Raw genomic sequence first — 18,555 nt, 5'->3', positions numbered from 1 at the left:
GGCCTCCAGACCGGGGCGAAGACGGGCCGCGCGGGCGCGGGGGAGCGCAGCAGGTCGCGGCGGCTGCCGGCGCGGAGTGCGGGGCGGGGGGCGGGGAGGCCGGGGGGGCGGGGGGCGGGGGGCGGCCGCCGGGGCAGGCTCAGCCCGAGCGGCGGGGCATGCCGCGCCGAGGCGGCGGCAGCTGCCGGACGGCGTGGAGCACGGGCGCGGCGCGAGCCACGGGTCGCTCCGCTGTTCTCTCACAGCTCCCGGCGTCGCCACTCTCCAGCGCCCGCGTCAGCGCCCAGCCCGCCTCTGCTCCGCCGCCGCCGTCGCTGCTGCTGCTGCCGCCGCGGCCGCTCCACTTCTACAGACTTGATTCTTCGACAGCCTCGCACGGCGCCTGCGCGGGCCCCCTCCCCTCGCGCGCGCGCCCGCCCTCCCCCGCGCCCGCGCCCTCCCCCTCCCCCCGCGCGGGGAGAGAACGAGCGCTGCCGGGATAGCCGGCTCCGAGGCGCCCGCCCGCGGGTCAGCGCCGCCCGAGAGCGCCGCGGCCGGTGTCCCCGAGGGGAAGGCGGCGCGGCCGTCCCAACGCTCGGCTGCCTCCACTACTCGGTCCCCATTCCTCCCCTCCAGGACGTTTGGGCCAAATCGCGCTAGTGCTCGTGTTTTCAAAACCCCTCGGTGACTGGTGCTGTCAGTCTCGAGAGCGGGGACTGTCAGTGTGGCGTGGCTCAGTTCTGGTTCTGAGGAGTTACGTGTGGACTCACACTGGGCGCTTGCACACTCGCACCCGTCGGGACGCACGCGCGCCCCGCGGTGCCCTAAGTTTCACGAACGGCAGAGTCTGCGCCCGAGCCCGGGGCCGCGTCCGCACGCCGCTCGGCCGAGGCCTGGGGACCCTCGCTAGCCTCAGCCCCGCCCTCCCCTCCTCCTCCGCAGCGGCCCGCCCTGCCGAGCCGGGGGCGGCGGGGGGGTGGTACTCGCCGCGCCAGCAGACCCCACCGCCTCCTGTCGGACTGTGCGGCGGGCGCGTGACGTGGGAGCAGAGCCGCGGGCCCGCGTGCGCCGCCGCCGCCGCCGCCGCCGCCGAGTGCGCACGCTCCGCGCGGACGTGACTCGGCGCCCCTGGCACTGGCGGCCTCATTGAACGAATGCACATTCCAGGGATCCGGGATCTACGGCCGGCGCGGTCGCGTCACCGCGCAGGCTCCGCCCCCTCCGGCGACAGGAGGCCTCCGGGCCCCGCCCTCGGGACCAAACTTGGGCCGGAGGGGGCGAGGGCGCCCGGGTCCGCGCGGGGCCGTGGGGTGGCCGGCTGGCAGGCTGGTGGAGTCGCGCGGCCCGGGCCATCGGCGGAAGTCCCCGGCGCCGTCGTGGGGCGGGACCGACGGCGTGGCCCGGGCCCGGGGAGCCCCCGGTGGGCGCGGACCCGCCTGGCGCGAAGGCGGGGCGCGGCCGCAGAGCCCGCTGGGCCCGCCGCGCTGTGCGGGTGCTGGCGGCCGCGGGCCGTGCCGGGACTGAAGTGAGCGCTCGAGTGTCCCACTTTTATCGGGAGGAGGAGCTGCTGTGTGCCATGGTGAATCGCTTCTGGCCGGTCTTAGTCTTACTAACAGACGCGGCTTAGTCACTCTCGGTGGTGACCCAGACACCTCGGCTCTGCACGGGCGGCCCTTAGGAGCTGCTTTTGTTGGAAAACAGGCCCGCAGCGCCCGCCGAGACGGGAACGGGCTGGCCCCGTGTGGGAAGAGCAGGGTACTCATTACATTATCTTGCCTACCACTGGGTTGGTAGGTGGAGAGAGAAAAAAATCCTGCTGACGTTTCTCTGTAGTTGTTGCTGTTGAAAATGCCAGGTTGCTTCAAAGGACTAACCACAAGGAAGAGGAAAAACACCCTTAGCGAAATAGTGGAGGGAGCTGCCTCAGCAGCATGAAGAAACCTGTTCGAAAGTGGCGCAGAAAACGTAGTGCCAGGCCCAGATGTTTTTACAGGCCAACCCTGCATGTCTTCTGGGGATTTCCAGAGAAGGTGTGCTTGCCGTGGAGGTCTCCCCATCTGGTCCCGGGTCTTGCTTGCAATGGCAGTCCTGCCTCACCCTCCTCTAGCAGGGGGCACTGGACATGCCCAGTTCCTTCCCTGGAGCAACTGGTGCCAGTGGGTTTGGTCACTCCCGGTACCTGCCGTCTGGAGCCTCTTTCAGGACCTGTCCCTCCAGTCGCTCTCCAGAGAGACCCTGTGCCACTCATTATAGCACGTGACTTCTCTCTCCGAGCCACTGCCCGAAGTGGACGAGGTCCAGGCTTTGTGCCGCAGACGAACTAGCCATCTGGACACACCCAAGACCTGCCCCCCCGCCCCCAGGCAGTGACTGGAAGATTAGAAAACAAAAAACCCACCCTCTGTTAGAGCCCTGGTGTCATTATACTCATTTACCTGCAAGCTGGTACTGTAATACCCTCAAGGGAAAGCTTGCTGTTCTATCCCAAAATAGAAACACCGAGATACAAATTCTGCCTTGAGAGGGACTAAGTAAGGATTCTTGTAGAATGGAGCTTTTCTTCTCCAAATGAAGGGCATTTCCTTTTTATTTTACACTAGGAGTTTAATGTCGAAACCGAGTTGTTGTAACTTCCCTAATGAAATGCCTGCTGGAGAATGGGGAGGCTATTTTAGTTCTGGTCTCCCTTGCCATAAAAGGCTCCGGGATCAAGGGGGTTAAGGCTGGCCCTGGATCCGGGACAGCAATTCCTTATATTGTATCAAAAGTCTTTCATGATGCCTGGCCTTTCATGTAGCTTCGAAGCAGCTTTATCGATCTATGCTAAGTAAACATAGCTTTGTTTTCGTCTTCCACCCTCCGCCCTCCCTCCCGGCACAGACTGGAGTTGGATCCCTTCCAAAGCGGCTGCTGCAGCAGCAAGAGCCACCTCCTCCACACACAGAAGCAGGGCTTCTAGGGTGAGGCAATGCGTCTGCAATTCGGAGAGACAAGGCAGGAATTGTAATTGTAGTTCATCATGTGATGACTTATGAAAGAGGAAGTTGGTATGTTTTAGTCACGTAGACTCTGCCCTCTTGCTTAAGGCTGCTGGTCCTTTCAGAAGAGCATTATGATCTTCTTTGCCACTCAGAGTCAAGGTTACCAGGTTGGCTGCAGGGAGCTCCTGCACATTCATACGTGGACAGGCAGGTGGAAGCCGCAGGAAGGCTTGGTGGGGCAGTGGGTTGAGGCTGGTTTTAACCAGATTGCTGAAATGCTGGAATTTGTCTTAAGAACTAAAGAAAACATTCTACGGGGAACACCTCTGCCGAGATTAGATGAAGCAACAGTCCTTTCCAGCTCTAATTTCTAAGATTTTTTGAAAAATAAAAATCATCCACAGTTTAAGAGCAAAAGGAAAGCTGTTTATTATGATACCATCAAAAAGCAGGAATAAGGGAAGTGATCAGATGTTTAGCCAAAGGGAGCAGTTCTAAGCAATAGCTCTATGGGTGGAAGGAATCTGCCCTCCCCAATTTACATGGGCTTTTTTTACATGGGCTTCCATGTGTGAGCATTAAACATCTAAAATCCGAACCGTCCCCAGAGCTTACTCCAGTGGAGATGCTCTTGTTAACATACCACAGCGCTGTACTGACAGTCCACAGGGCAGTGTAAAGAAAAAAAAAAAAAGGTTCTTTCCAGAAGACCCTGAGGGAACTCTGCCCTAAGGACGTGCAGCTGGGGGAGGGTTACAACGTGTGTGCTGTCCACGAGGTGGTATTCCTGGAGGCTTGTGAGTTCATGCACTTCACCCTATATTCACATGTGGAATCACAGCCTTCATTCTTCAGAGCGCAGTTTCTATTAATAGCGTGATGTTGCAACCATACTAGAGCTTCTTAAACTCTGACCCCGGCATATTTGGAGGAGGAGGGAAAAAAGGCAGCCTGTGTGTCATTTGGGATTCTGTGGATAACATCCTCAGCTCCTTGTACTTGGGCAAAACTGCCATAAGATTGAAGAGTGCATGTGCTACTCAGGGCTTTTCTACTTAAAAAAAAAAAAAAAAAAAAAAAGTTATAAATAAGTACTTGAACAGACCTGTTTATATGAATACGTCTGTACACGCTATGGAGAGTCGTGACACAAATGAACCTTCTGTCATAGATAGAAGAGCCTTTCTTCTAAGTAATAGCATTTTATGAGACAGTTCTACTGGTTTTCAAATTGCAAATACACTTTTTTAGAAATACTTTCCCTCTGTGTGACCTCTCCCTGTAGCCTGCCTCCCCTGTGCACAGAAAGCATTCGGATATTAAAGAGATTTTTGCATGTGGGGGAGATAAACTCTCTGTGGAGGGTCTAAGAATCAGGCCAAATAAAATCACAGGAGCTCTTAATCACCCACATATTATACACAGAAGCTGTTAGTCACCAGTCTATGTGTAAACATATGTATAGGTCCCCGTTTAGAGTAAAAATTGGGGTCTTGATGTAGGCTAACTACTTACTGTGTCAGAATTTAAAGCGCTAAGTGAAAAATACAGACAAAGGAGAGATTGAGGTCACACACTCTCTCAGTCTGCAAGGAAATTTGTAGGAGAACTGGAAGGGATTCAACAGCCATTTGCTGCCAGAACCCTGCTATTGACTTTTTGGAAAGAGCATGATGAAATGTACTTTTCTGGAAAAATGTCTGAATGTGGGTTTAACGGATATTTAAGACACTCACCAAAATCCTTTAAAAAATATCACTAGGAAGATGCTGACACAATAGTGAACTAACCTCAAGGATAATGTTTGAAAATATTAAGAAGGTGAATTTTCTTTCATTAGCTTACCTACTTAAAATGTGACTTTCCTGCATACACGTTCAGTAGTAAGGGGACTGAAAAAATGAAAGATGTTACAATTCTAAAAGGTTAAGGATAATATGATTGTCTTGTGTTTATTATATGTTTATTATACCTTTCATATGGACATTCAAAAAAGATATTTCAACCGTAAATTTTATCTTGTCATCCTTTTTCAGAAACAGAAACCCAAGGTATTGAAAGATTGAGTGATTTGCCTACAGTAGCATTAATGGTGAGTGTCAGAACTAAAATCCAGGTATGAGTCCTGTTGTCTAATGATATAGTCTAGAAGATTCTACCTGCATTTTGAATTTAAAAAGAAATAACGCAAGCACAGTATAGAAAACTAGCAAGGGAGTGTTAACATTTGTGAGTGTTAACAAAGAGAATATTAAGATGCGCCAATCTCTATCTATATACATAGGGGAAAAAAAGCAATTCTAAGATAGTTCACAGGACATGCAAGCAAAGAACAGCAAACAGTCACAACAGATAGAGGGAGATGGTAGAGATGAGGGACAGTTGCCGCTATGCCGTGCCCGGTATGGGACTCCTTAAATGGCAAGCTATTTTGTGCTGGTCTTTATGAACCTTAGATTAAAATCAATGTTGGTGGTAAGATAAAAGACTTCCATTCTGGAATTTAGTCGGGTAAGGATATGGTTTGGGCAGTCACCAAATTGGAATACTGCACCTCTAGATCCTTATGACATGTTTCCTTAAGAACAAAAAGGAAAATCCCATGAAATCATTTAATTCCTATTATAGGATTCCAATCCTGGATACTTTGTACTCAGACAAATAAATACAAGGGGCTAGGGGGCCCTGAAAAGAAAAAAGAAAAAAAAAAAAGTGAAGTCAGATATTCCATAGCATTTCATGGTTATAAAGGGCTTGTAGGAAGCAAAATGATCACAACTTATTCCAAATAGACCTTCATTGTCATTGTTTGTATTCCTTACGAAATATTTACCAATAACCTGTTCTGGTGGCTTACTTGCTCTCGTCTAATGTGTTTAGAAACAAAGAAGAAGAAGGAGTTCTAGTCCAAGATGGCAATGTAGAAAGACCCTGAACTTACCCCCTCCATGGAACACACTAAATTATACCTATTTCTGGAACAGTCCTTCCCAAAGAAGCACTAAGGGCCCACCCAACAGCTTCTCCACATCAAAGGATAGAACAGGGGGGAAAAAAAGTAATATTGTCATTTAAAACAATTATTTTATGTGTATAAGTGATATTCTAATTATACCCAAAGATCTAAATATTTAACAGTAAAATTATTTCTCCATTTTGTGTGTGGTCAGTTTTATGTACAGAGGAGACACAGAAGGCTCCCTGCAGAAGGAAAAAAGGAAGAAAAATTTAAACGACTCATCATGGGCTGTAATTTATTAATTGGAGTAAGTGTGCATTAGCACATCTGCTCCTGTGCCCACATGGCAATGCCTCTTTGCCAAGGGGAGTGCAGAATCATCGAGACAATCCAAATTCACTCTCAGAACTGAGTTGACACAGAGAAGAAGAAAGCCGAACTTGTCTTGAGAACAGACAGCCCAAGTTTGTGCCCTGCTGAAAGACCACCAGTGGACAGAAATAGAGAAAGATTTCCTATTGCGACTGCCTAAATATGGTGTGTTTACTAAAAATCTGGTCACAGCTAAAATGCAAGTACGGATGAACTTTGATGGACTTGTTGGCCTGCCTTGTCAGCCCTTCCAGCAAATTCCTTAGTGAGGAAACCGGTCTGAAAACTTGCCTGGGAACTTCACACATGGGAACTTCCTAGGGGCTATCTCTTAGCATTTCAGAGATATCTAGATTTTGAACATTTTTCAGATTGCTTTTATTCCACTACCTATCGATCTACCTACATTTGCATTAACAGATCAATTCGTTCTTCTTCACCATGACTAAGAAGTCATGTCCGCTCACTTTATCAATTTATTGGAGCACCAGGGAAATGAAGACTTTGCTGTAAACAACAGCCAGAATCCACGTTTCCCGGACTGCAGTTCTTTCTTTAGCCCACTGGTGGGCTACCTCCTATTTCTGTTTTCTTCCCAGGTTCTTTTTTTACATACATGTAAATACCCACATAGGAAGTGGGTGAGGAACCATAGGTTCTGTTCACACACCCAGCAGATCACCTGAGGCAGGTCACTTGGACACCCTGGGCTGGAGTTTTTCTCTACTGGGAGATGAGACGCTGAACTCAATGCCATTTCCACCCAGACCCTTCCCACGGTGCACAATTTCATGGGCATACAGGGGACTTTGACAAACCCAAGCCCCACATTCTTCTGACACACGTGGCATCACAAAACAATGCATAGGAGTGACCAATGAGTGTCTGCCCATTATTTGGGGGGCCTGGTGCCATCGAAATAAAGTTGTGAGGTCATGTGGCTACCAGATCATCCCATCATCTGAGAACATTATGTCTGCTTGGTCTGGGCTCCGATCCCAAGCTAAGAGTGTCTAAGCCACGGTCTGTGCTTAGTTTAAGTTAGCCAGGGCAAAAGCATCTGTATCAGCATTAATATGCCCAATTGAAGTGTCTCAAGGCTTAATGGAAAATATTTATTTCCACAAGAGACAGCCTTATTTTAAATATATGTATATATCTTTATATATATATATATATATATATATATATATATATATATATATGGGCAAAGATTATGTATATATGTATATACTTCATATAAAATGGGCAAAGATTCAATATCTATTGACAGCCCCTTCAGAAGACTCAAGAGGACCTCAGTTGAGTAAAACGAAAAACTGTTCCATACACTGACAGGCATTTGGCTGGATAGATCAGCAGGATGTGGAAACTTGTTTTGAGGGTTTTTTTGGTATTCTCACCCAGGATTCCTCTGCTTAATAGCTGGGCAGCTTTTCTGCTGGCTGTATACTGAATTTATAAAGGATGTTGGGGGAGATAAGTTCTAGGAATCCTTATATTTTAAATTTGTTACCTATAGTGAAGTATTACATTCATAACGTTCTGTTTGTGTTTCGTTTATTTGGCTCTGATTATAACAAAACCCTCATGACGTTGCTGAAGCTCTGTATACTTCAAAAATGGTGTTGGTGGGAAACACTTATGTGTGGGCGTTTCAACTATTTTTCTAAAACCAAGAAAGAGCCATATTCCTTGCTTTTCATATTAAAAAATTACTCAATATATTTGAAAGTGAGTGTCCCAGAATCAGACTTCCAGATTCCATGAATTCAGAGTGTGGAAAAGGAGAAGCAGCCCCTTTTAGCTGTAACAGGAGACATTCTTTTAAAAGCCTGGAATGCTGAAGCCCTCTTATACTGAAAACATGTCAGGACATGCCTTTTTGGGATGCTGTCAAGTGGTTTAGGCTCAGAATTCTACATTCCATACTTTCGAAGTTGTTTTCTGTTGGCAGATGACCTCTTGATTATTTTCATGTGGTGGGTGTTCAGGCCAACCTCTCCGGTTCCCCATAATTAACTACCCTCCCCCCAAAAAAACAGCCCCCAAACCTCTACCCTGTCAAGTGTCCATATTTTAGCATAAAGTTATGGGTCATGTCAGTGCTGGGCTTATAACGGTCAATCCTATGAGCTTTGTCACAGTTCGCCACAAAAGTCAGTTCCAAATCAGGTACGCATGACCTAGAGCGCTTTATCTTCCAATGCTCCTTCCTACTTTTTGAGTAGTGTCACCATGTTAAGGAATGAAAAATTACTGTTGCAAAAAAGTTTTCACCTTTAAGGAGCTGTCATTTCCCTAGTAAAATCAAGTAGCAATTCCCATTCACCTGGGCTCCTTTTGGGGTCAAGGCTGGGAACGGGTTAGTGGACAGGTAGACAAAGGAACTGGTGACTGGTGTCTGTCCTGACTCAGAGAGGCACAGCTGCCCCCTGGTGCAGAAGAGACCAGTTCAGCGCAAACCAGTTCTACCGCTCCGCAGAACCCCTGTTTTCTAGGAAGTTGTGATTCATGGGTTGGAGAACAACACTACAGTCCGGTACCCTGTACAGCGTGAACCTAGTTAAATTAAAAGTGAATGCTCCCCCCGCACCCCGTCTCCCCAGCCACCAAGAATTCATTTCACAGGTGCTTCTGTCTGTGGCTCCCAAACAAAGGTAGCCCAACTTAAAACCTGTCACCATCTGCCTTGTTATAGAAGACACATCAGTAGAAGTTTTGATATTTCTCGTTCGTGAGCAGCCTTCTCAACATGCCCCCAAATGGAGAGGTATAATCTTGAGTGATGGTTAAAAAAAAAAGAAAAAAAAAGTCTCATCTCATTTCACTTTGTGGGAATTAGTTCCTAATTGTCTGTTTTATTGGGAAATTTCCCAGAGATTTATACACTATGAGAAATGAGTCTGGATGAAGCCAAATAGGACAGACATAACAGTCGAGTTCTTTGAAAACATTTCATCTTGCAGACCAAGACTACAACTTGGAAATCATTTTTATGCTTTTATTATGGTATGTCCATTATGATATTTTAGGTGAAGCCAATAGAGCCAGCATAAGGAAGAAAAGCAGTTCTCTCTTCAAGCTTTGCAGAGGTAGCATAATTTAAATAATTCTATGGTGGAGTTTCAACACCTCCCATTGAGCACCATTGTTTACGAAGTAAGAACAGTAATCCTCACGTAAAAAAGGTGGTATTGCTACCTGAGACAGCAGATGGTGTTATTAAATACACAGGCAAATCTAAGGTCATAAGGAACTAACAATTAACCAGAAATACGATCTGTCACAGTCGTTTAATGGGTAACCTACCAGATATATGCCACTTGCATTATCATGAGTGTTGGGGGGATCGTCATCAAGCTTCTGAGTGGTTACACAATCAGTTTGGAAATACTGTGAGGATATTCTCGTTTAAGCATTTAGTGACACCAATAAACTAGAAAGAAAGTGAACATCGGAGTGATTTCCTCATAATCTTGCTTTCTGTTGCCTACTTTTTAAAAATACTTTACCGTTTCAGATTGTACGACTTCACAGCTCTCCCTGAAGGTGATTGGTCTACCCAAGCTAACCCATGTCAAGATTCTGGATTTTGTGCTGCTAATTCGAGTTGCTTCTTCATTAGGCTTCTTCACATTACCGTAGGTATTATTTTTGCCCCGGCAGATTTCACAGTGATGAGAAAAGATGGGGCCGTAAATGGCAGCCGCACACAGGGGAGTAGCCTGAAACCAGGAGGGTGGGGGGCAGGGAGCAGAGGGCAAAGTGTAGCCCAGCACTTACCAGTATGCAATGGGGGCACAATTAAAATCTGGAAGTGGACTCAATTTTGATTATAAATCAAATACAAACACATCAATAAAGTAAGATCTTTACATGGACAGCCCACTTCCTTATGAGGGTTTTCCAAGGAGGATTTGCCACGGAGAATGTGTGCACAGTTTCCTGTTCAGTTAGGCTTTGGGGGCTGAAGCACTGAATTCTAAATTCACGAGAAGGAAAAATGAGCAACAGGACAGCAACCAAGTCTGAATCACGAAGAGCAAACTATTTGCTTGGAATTTGGAAGGGTGAGCCTTGTCCCACAAGTAAGAACTCCAAAGTGTGTTAAAGAGTTGTGACTCCCACCATTGTGTCAGCTAATCTGAAAACCAGCATCTGGAAAAGCTAAAACATCCCCAGTGCCCCAGGTGAATAGAAAATGAACAATGGAAAACAAGGTTTGGAGGCCACTGGCTCTCATCAGAGTTAAGTGGGGGGATCCCAGTCTGTGGACAAAAACCCCTTCTTAAATTTCCCTACTGCAGGATTTGGTGAGCAAGCCTGAATCACAGAAAATGCATGCTAATAAGATTTTTTTTTTCTGATGCAGCTTTGCATATTTAAATATGTATATTTACATTTCTCCACATTTAAACTGAGTCAGAAAAGCAAAGCATCTGAAGGCACAGACTCCCAGTCTGAGACCTTCCTCTACGCGCCCAGGGAGCTCAATTCTCCACGTGGCCAGGACTCCCGCTGAAACTTCCAGCAGCCCTGAGAAAAGCCAACGAGGTACCCTTGGGCTGAATGAATGAGAACTTTCTGGAAAGCGGAAGACTGGTGGAGGTCCAGCTGGAAAAACATATGGCAGCAGAGGCGGAAAGAGGGCTTCATGACGGAGAGCTTTATAAAAAATGTCTGGAGGCTCAAGGCAGCCGTTACAACCCAAGATCTTACTAAGCGTGATGGATGTTCTTCTAGGACGGCCTCCAATTTACCCGAATCCCAGCCAACGCTGCATCCTCAGGTGTCCCTTGGGATGGTGCCCCCAGAAGAACAGCGCCGCTCCACATCCTACCCCCAAGGCCAGGACCCCATGCCTGCTCCCACCCCACCCCAAGGGGGCACCCAAGATGGCAGCTCATTGTGTTGTCCCAAAAGAAAACAAAGTTCGCAAATCACTCCAGCCTATTTGTTTTATAATATGTCAGGAGGGAAAATGACCATGGTCACTTCTCTTCTTAACCCTTTTGAACTCAGAGCATTTCCAAGCTGCTCAGTGAGCAAAACCAGGCAGTTTTCTGACCAGGACACCTCGCCAACGTGGCCTCTCCAGATACAGTCACAGCCTTGAGGTTTTATGTCAGTCCGTCCCTTCCCAATGTCATTTCCAAAATAATGGAAAGGAAGACTTGATTTTTCCATGTGAATTCTCTGTAATAATCTTCTCATTGCTAAGAACTGTTTGTGTCTGTTACTGAGCTTAAAGAACATTCTACACGGAATGTTGTATCCCTTAGAAAAGATGTAAATTCGGAGTTGATTATTCAGAATTATATTAAAAAAACACTTCATGGGACACCTGGGTGGCTCAGTTGGTTAAGCAGCTGCCTTCAGCTCAGGTCATGATCCTAGTGTCCTGGGATCCAGTCCCACATTGGGCTCCTTGCTCGGCGGGGAGCCTGCTTCTCCCTCTGCCTCTGCCTGCCTTTCTGTCTGCCTGTGCTCGCTCTCTCTCCCTCTCTCTCTGACAAATAAATAAAATCTTTAAAAAAAAATAATAATTTGCTTAAAAAAAAAAACACTTCATGAAGTCCATAATTTACCACAGGGCTGTAAAAAAAAAAAAGTTCCCCTAGAATACTTAAGTAGTATTAGTTTTTTAAAAACATAACCAACATATACTTTTTAAAGGTATGCACAGAAAAAACTGGGGAGGTAGACATGTGTACCTCTTTTTATCAGTAATGTAGTTAGAGCTGACACTATAACTGACAGATAATACTGTCTCCCTTCCTGTTTCCCTGATGGTTTTTCCACCACCATTTTCCATAAGCGAGGCAGTCGTAGAAGCAGCAATTATTAGAGTCACAAAACTCAGGACCCGACTTTATTACCCAATCATTATGACAATTATCCTTCTAGTTTTCCCTTTGTCCACATACACACATTGCTACGGCATGTTTTTTCACTACTGGAAAGAGAAAGGCCAATGGATCAGTTACACACACTCTATACTGATAAAGCAATGTCATTAACTTTTGATAAAAGAAGCAGCAAATTATAGCCCTTTATGCTTGATTGAATTTTCCCTGTTAGGAACCCAAAGCAAAAACCAAGATGACCTGTGTGTGTGTGTACATTTATATTACTTATTGTTATATAATTATTATACACCACTAAAGTATTTTTAATAATTCAGGTTCATAGTGAGTTTTCCATCCATCTGGCCAAGGGGGTTGGGGAATATGTATCTAAGACTACTTGGGCCTAATGGAGAAAGAGCTTTGAAGCCCCAGAATTTTCTAGATGTTCAGAGAGAGGAAACAAAGTCACTTCTTCTCCAGTAAAGCTTTTCCCTTTGCAAGACACCAGAAATGCAGAGATAGATATGGGCTGGGGGCTAGTTAAATGTGTGTTCTTTTTCATGGAGGCCCAGCTCCCCTTGGCTGTCTGGCTTTGCATCACACGGCACAAGGAGCACCAAATCCCTTTCTGCAGACACTCTGGGGCTGAAGTCCTGGGAGGGTAACTTGGGCTCTGTGATGAGTGCCATTTCTGCCTCTGTGGCCCCACACCAAACCCCTTTTCTGTGCTTTACTTCCTAAGTTGACATAGAGTTGACCCTTGAACAATGCAGGGTTGAGGGGTGCCAACCCCCTTATAGTCTAAAACCACACATAACTTTTGATGCTCCCAAAACTTAACCACTAATAGCCTCCCGTTGACCAGAAGTCTTACTAAGAACATACACAGTCAATTAACCCGTATTTTGCACATGATGTATGTTATATACGGTATTCTTACAATAAAGTAAACTCGAGAAAAAGGGCACCTGCGTGACTCAGACAGTTGAGTATCTGACTCTTGGTTTGGGCTTGGGTCGTGAACTCAGAGTTGCGGGATAAAGCCCTGCGTCGGGCTCCATGCTCACTGGGGAGTCTGCTTGGGATTCTCTCCCTCTACCCCTCCTCTGCACGCATTCTCTATCTCTCAAATAAATAAATACATCTTTTTAAAAGAAACTAGAGAAAAGAGAACACTATTAAGTAAATCATAAGAGAAAATACATTTGCCTTTTATTTCTTGAGTAACAATCTGCATGTAAGTGGATGCTCACAGTTCAAACCCACACTGTGCAAGGGTCAACTGTAAATGTGAAATTTACTAATATGTCCAGAGACCACCCAGTATGGGTAAATACCACCCAGCCTTTAAGAGTGCGGGGCCTAGAGGCAGAGAGCCAGGGTTTTATTCCAGTTCTGCCACTTTTACCAGCTGTGTGATCCTAGGCAAGTTGCTTGAACTTGCTGGGCCTCCATTTCCTTATCTGTGAAATGGGTATAAAAACAGTACTTGCCGCAGAGGTTGATAGAAAGGTAAAGCAACATACCCAGGGCCTTGAACATTGAAAGGCACATAACAAGCCCTTGAGTCACACTGGCTTTCGTTATATTAGGTATTTCTGGATAAGGCTGAAGCAGACTTTTTTTTGTTTCCTAAAACCAACCAGTTCTTCTACCTCCCGTGGCCAGACTGGAGGATCTTAACTTTAGGGACAAGCCCTGCTACTTAGCATCCCTCCACACCCACCACTCCAGGAAGTAGTTACCACCAAAGCTGCCAATGACCTCATTGTGACCATCTCCAAGAGACTCTTATCTCTAATCCTTCCTGACTCACGCACCACTTCTGCACTCACTCCTTCCACTCTTTTTCTCACTTTGGCTCTTAAAGTAATATCCTGTGCCAACTTCAAAGGTTCTTAAGGTATGTGTTCTACCATCCCCTGCTTTACTCCAGGCTATAGTGTCCTGAGTGCTCTGCACGTAGTAGATACTCAATAAATGCCTGTGGCCCTGCCTTGAACCTCGATGTTGAAGAACTTCCTCAGCCTCTGTCCCTTTGTGTTGTTTTCTTGGTATTTGTGTCCTTGCTGCTCTCCCTGGAAACTCTGACAATGAAGGAAATCCTGGAAGGCCGTCTGATTCTCGTCCAGCTTTTTCTTCACCCGAGACTCGAAATTCTTTAGAGTTAAACTTCCTCTGCTTCAGTTTTCCAATTTTTGTGGGAGGTACACTGTGACTCCTCCTTTTTCCAGGAAAGAGTTGTAGGAATTAAGCCCCTAAAACATCAAAATCACAAACAATGATTCTGAAAACAACTCTTTTGGGGATGTACAAGGTGCATTTGGGCAGGGGAATCATACTCTCCAAGAGGCAGAACCCAAGACCAGCTGACCGGCTGGCTCAGTTGGTAGACTGTGCTACTCTTGATATCAGGGTTGTGGGTTGAAGCCCCACATTGGGTGTAGAGATTATATAAAAATAAAATCTTAAAAAAATAAAATAAGAAATAAAAATAAAAACAAAATTCCTTTCTTATACACAGTAAAGTACAAGAACCATTGGTTCCATCTCACCCTGAATCCACTCTGCCCACACATCTCCGTTCAGGGCCCCTTGAACTGAACAAAGGTTATGTACCTGTGAGGATCAAAGTTACTTAATATCTTAGCTTATGATATATTTTTTTAAAAAGCAGATTTCCCCTTATATGCACACACATGCACATGCACTTGCGCACACGCGCACACACATACACGCACACGCACACACACACACTGAAGTCCACTGTACGTAGGTTTTTAAAAATTACCCATTATTTTGGATTATTCACACTGTTAGGCATAAGAGGTCCAATGATACTTTTAAAGAAAAGTTGTAATTTTTAAAATGTTTGAAAATGTTTTAATTTTTAAAAAGATTTTGTTTATTTATTTGAGAGAGAGAAAGAGAGCGAGAGAGAGCACGAACAGCGGTGGGGGAGCAGCAGCAGGAGAGGGAGAAGCAGGATCCCTGCTGAGCATGGGTCGTAGGGCTCCATCCGGGACCCTGAGATCATAACCTGAGCCTAAGGCAGACGCTTCACCAACTGAGCCACCCAGGCACCCTAAAATATTTTAATTTCTTTTAAAATCAGAAGGGAGAAAGTAGTATAACAATAGTGAATATATATTAATGAATTCAGTCTCGATTGTATTTGTCTTTATACCGCTGCAGTTATAGGACGGTTTTTCATGGAGGAGGGGGCGCATAAAGGCAAAAATACCCACAGCATTTCCGGGAACCATGGAAGTGATAATACAGCCCTGATAATGACAGCTGACCTTTTTCGGTTTCATGTACATTGCCTTAAACTTAGTCTTTGGTATTCTAGTTTCTCTCTATTTATCTCGCTCCCTGCCCCCGCCCAGGACCTCATCTCTTGCATTGCTCTTGTTCACTGTTTCTGTACTAATGACTTCCAAATCTCTCTCCCCCTCTGTCTTTGTGTCAGATTCTAACTTTGAACTTCTGACTGCCCCTGGGATATTTTCCACTTGTGTTTCTCATCACTGGCTCAAAACCAACAAACACATCCCTGAGCTCACCTTCCCCTGCTCTTCGGCTCTCCCGTCTGTTTGTTAGAGTTACTACTAATTTTGTAGTCATTATGAGCCAGTCTTCAGCTCATGTCCTCTTTCCCTTCCTTACCTGGAGATCTGGCTGGGCCTTAGGTCCCACGCTCACTGCTGTCCCTCGCTGGGTCCGCCCTGCTTTCCTTCCCTCTCATCGGACTCTCAGTGCATTCCCACTTCTCCTACAACACAATTCCTGACCCAGCCCTGAACTGACCTTTGCACTCTTTTCATCATATTTTCCCTCTGCTGCATAATTCCACTACTTCAATCCAAACTCCTTACCAGTTTTTAAGGCCCTGCCTAGGTGGATCCCTCCGTTCAGGCCAACATGTCTCTCTGCACATGAACACCCATCAGAGGTGGCAATTAAAGACTGCCCTCATGGGGTACCTGGGTGGCTCAGTGGGTTAAAGCCTCTGCCTTCAGGTCAGGTCAAGATTTCAGGGTCCTGGGATCGGGCCCTGCATTGGGCTCTCTGCTCAGCAGGGAGCCTGCTTCCCTGCCTCTCTGCCTACTTACGATCTCTGTCTGTCAAATAAATAAATAAAAATCTTTAAAAAAAAAAAAAAAAAAGACTGCCCTCACTCGCCCATAAACTGGATTTGCTGTCTTTGTCTTTTGTTCAGTTCTAGATTCATTCATTCACTCATTTATTAGGTAGTCTGGGGGGACTACTCTGTCCTGGGCATGGTCACCTTAAATGTTCCCTTCCTACCTATTCCAACCCTACATGGGTTTCAAAGCTCAGATCAGGTCCCCACGTGTGTAGCCCCGGGTTTACCCATCATCACTGGACTCTTTCCTCTGTACCCGCAGGGTACCTGTGTAGCGTCCCAGAATTTAGCACTTACTGATGCTCATGGTAATGGATTTCTTGACAATGTCATGTGTGCTATTTGGCCGAGTCTTATGAGAGCAATAATCTTTATAGACAATCTACCTTTTCTATCACCCAGCCGCACCTGATACCAAGTCTGGGGCTGGGCTGGTGATGCCAGCCCACGGGTTATTATCAATAACCCTGTATTTCAAGTGTTTACTCTGATCCAGGCACTGTCCATGAGACACCTTATATACACTGATCCCTAGGAGGCTGATGTTATCATCCCTCTTTCACAGTTTGGAGAAACTGAGACTCAGAGACATCAAGTGACTTGGGGAGGTTTACATAGTTGGGAAGTAGCCAGAGTAGAATTCAAGGCTTGACACAATCCAAAAATTGTGCCCTCTCTCTCTTTGTTAAATTACCTCTGCTTTCAGTTGATTTGTAAATATCCAAATCTCCTCAGTTTCTTCCCAGTGATAATTATGGTTTTCTATCTCTCTTTATATATGTATATTCTTTTTTTTTTTTTTAAACGTAAACTCCAGGCCTGACATGGGGCTTGAACTCACAATCCCAAGATCAAGAGTTGCATGCCCTGGGGACTGAGCCAGTCAGGAACCCCTCTCCCTTTTTATTTTTTATAGGCTACTATTCTATCTTTTCAGGACTCTTCACTTAAATCAGACCCACTAAGTCCTTCTAGAATGTTATTGTAAATGTCTGCCACATATTGGTCATTTGGGCAATATTTATATAAAATAATTGTAAGCTGGGGCACCTGGGTGGCTCAGTGGGTTAAGCCTCTGCATTTGGCTCAGGTCATGATCTCAGGGTCCTGGGATCGAGCCCCGCATTGGGCTCTCTTTTCAGCGGGGAGCCTGCTTCCCTCTCTCTCTCTCTCTGCCTGCTTGCTTGTGATCTCCCACTCTCTCTGTCAAATAAATAGATAAAATATTAAAAAAAAATTGTAAGCATCAAGCTCACAGGTGGACCCACCCAGCCAGTATCTTTCTCTCATGCAATGTAGTATATTTTGTCAATTAAGTAAACTCAAGATTTTTTTTAAAAAAGTCAATAAACGTACAATGTAAAGAGAAATTGGGAATGTAGAATCTCAAAATGAATGCATTATATATAAAAGTTCACAACCAGGAATTCTACGGTGGGGTCTGTGATCATGTTAAGTCATGAATCCTGTGTTCCTCCATTGTTCCTCCATATACCCTAATCTGGTGGCGTTCCTGTCAATCCTTAACACCAGATTATGGAGTCTACCCAGACCATTCAAAGCCTTCCATACTATTAAGGAAACAAAAGAATAAATTAAAATTAACTTGCTTAATTATAAGACAGTAATTTTATTTTTTTTAAGATTTTATTTATTTACTTATTTGTCAGAGAGAGAGAACACAAGCAGGCAGAGTGACAGGTAGAGGCAGAGAGAGAAGCAAGCTCCTTGCTGAGCAAGGAGCCCAATTCAGGACTCGATCCCAGGACCCTGGGATCAGGACCTGAGCCGAAGGCAGCAGCTTAACTGACTGAGCCATGCAGGTGTCCCAGTAATTTTATTTTAAGAGCTTTTGGGGTGGCTGAAAACTCCTGGAGATATTTGTGGTGAAGCATCAGAGTGAAACAAAATCTGTGGTGGACTGTGTCATCCCTGGGTTTTAGAGCATGTCACCTCCTTATTGGGAGAGGATAAGTATTTGCTTACTAGCCCTTCAGTGCACCTCCTCTCCTTGTGACAGAAACTGTCCCTTGCTTCCTGTGACAGGAGTTGTTACTTATTTCTGAGTGTCCATCCTCTTCTTTTTCTTGGTAACATTGTCCTTATTGTAAGTAGTGATTGGTTTCTTCTTCTTTTTTAATTTGAATTTTAATTTTATTTTTTTATTTTTATTTTTTTAAGATTTTATGTATTTATTTATTTCAGAGAGAGAGAGAACATGAGCAGGGAGGAGAGGCAGGGGGAGAGGGGGAAGCAGCCTCT

The 18,555-nt window shown here is 45.8% G+C and overlaps 1 long non-coding RNA gene across 2 annotated transcripts; it reads left to right on the top strand.

The window, feature by feature from the left end:
- Window positions 1-455: 455 nt before the first annotated feature.
- Window positions 456-7,165, top strand: LOC111160488. 2 transcript variants are annotated; one of them, XR_002641487.1, is made up of 4 exons: window positions 456-2,009; window positions 2,860-2,939; window positions 4,997-5,052; window positions 6,131-7,165. It is a non-coding gene; the product is annotated as an uncharacterized LOC111160488 (long non-coding RNA). The 2 variants fall into 2 exon arrangements; XR_002641486.1 differs by having other exon boundaries at window positions 456-2,939.
- Window positions 7,166-18,555: the final 11,390 nt, after the last annotated feature.

The sequence above is a fragment of the Enhydra lutris genome, unplaced genomic scaffold (assembly GCF_002288905.1).
Source record: "Enhydra lutris kenyoni isolate GAN:26980312 unplaced genomic scaffold, ASM228890v2 scaffoldscaffold76, whole genome shotgun sequence".
NCBI classification, from domain to species: domain Eukaryota; kingdom Metazoa; phylum Chordata; class Mammalia; order Carnivora; family Mustelidae; genus Enhydra; species Enhydra lutris.
Note: the sequence above shows the minus strand (reverse complement) of the source record. Positions and strands in the feature narration are given on the sequence as shown.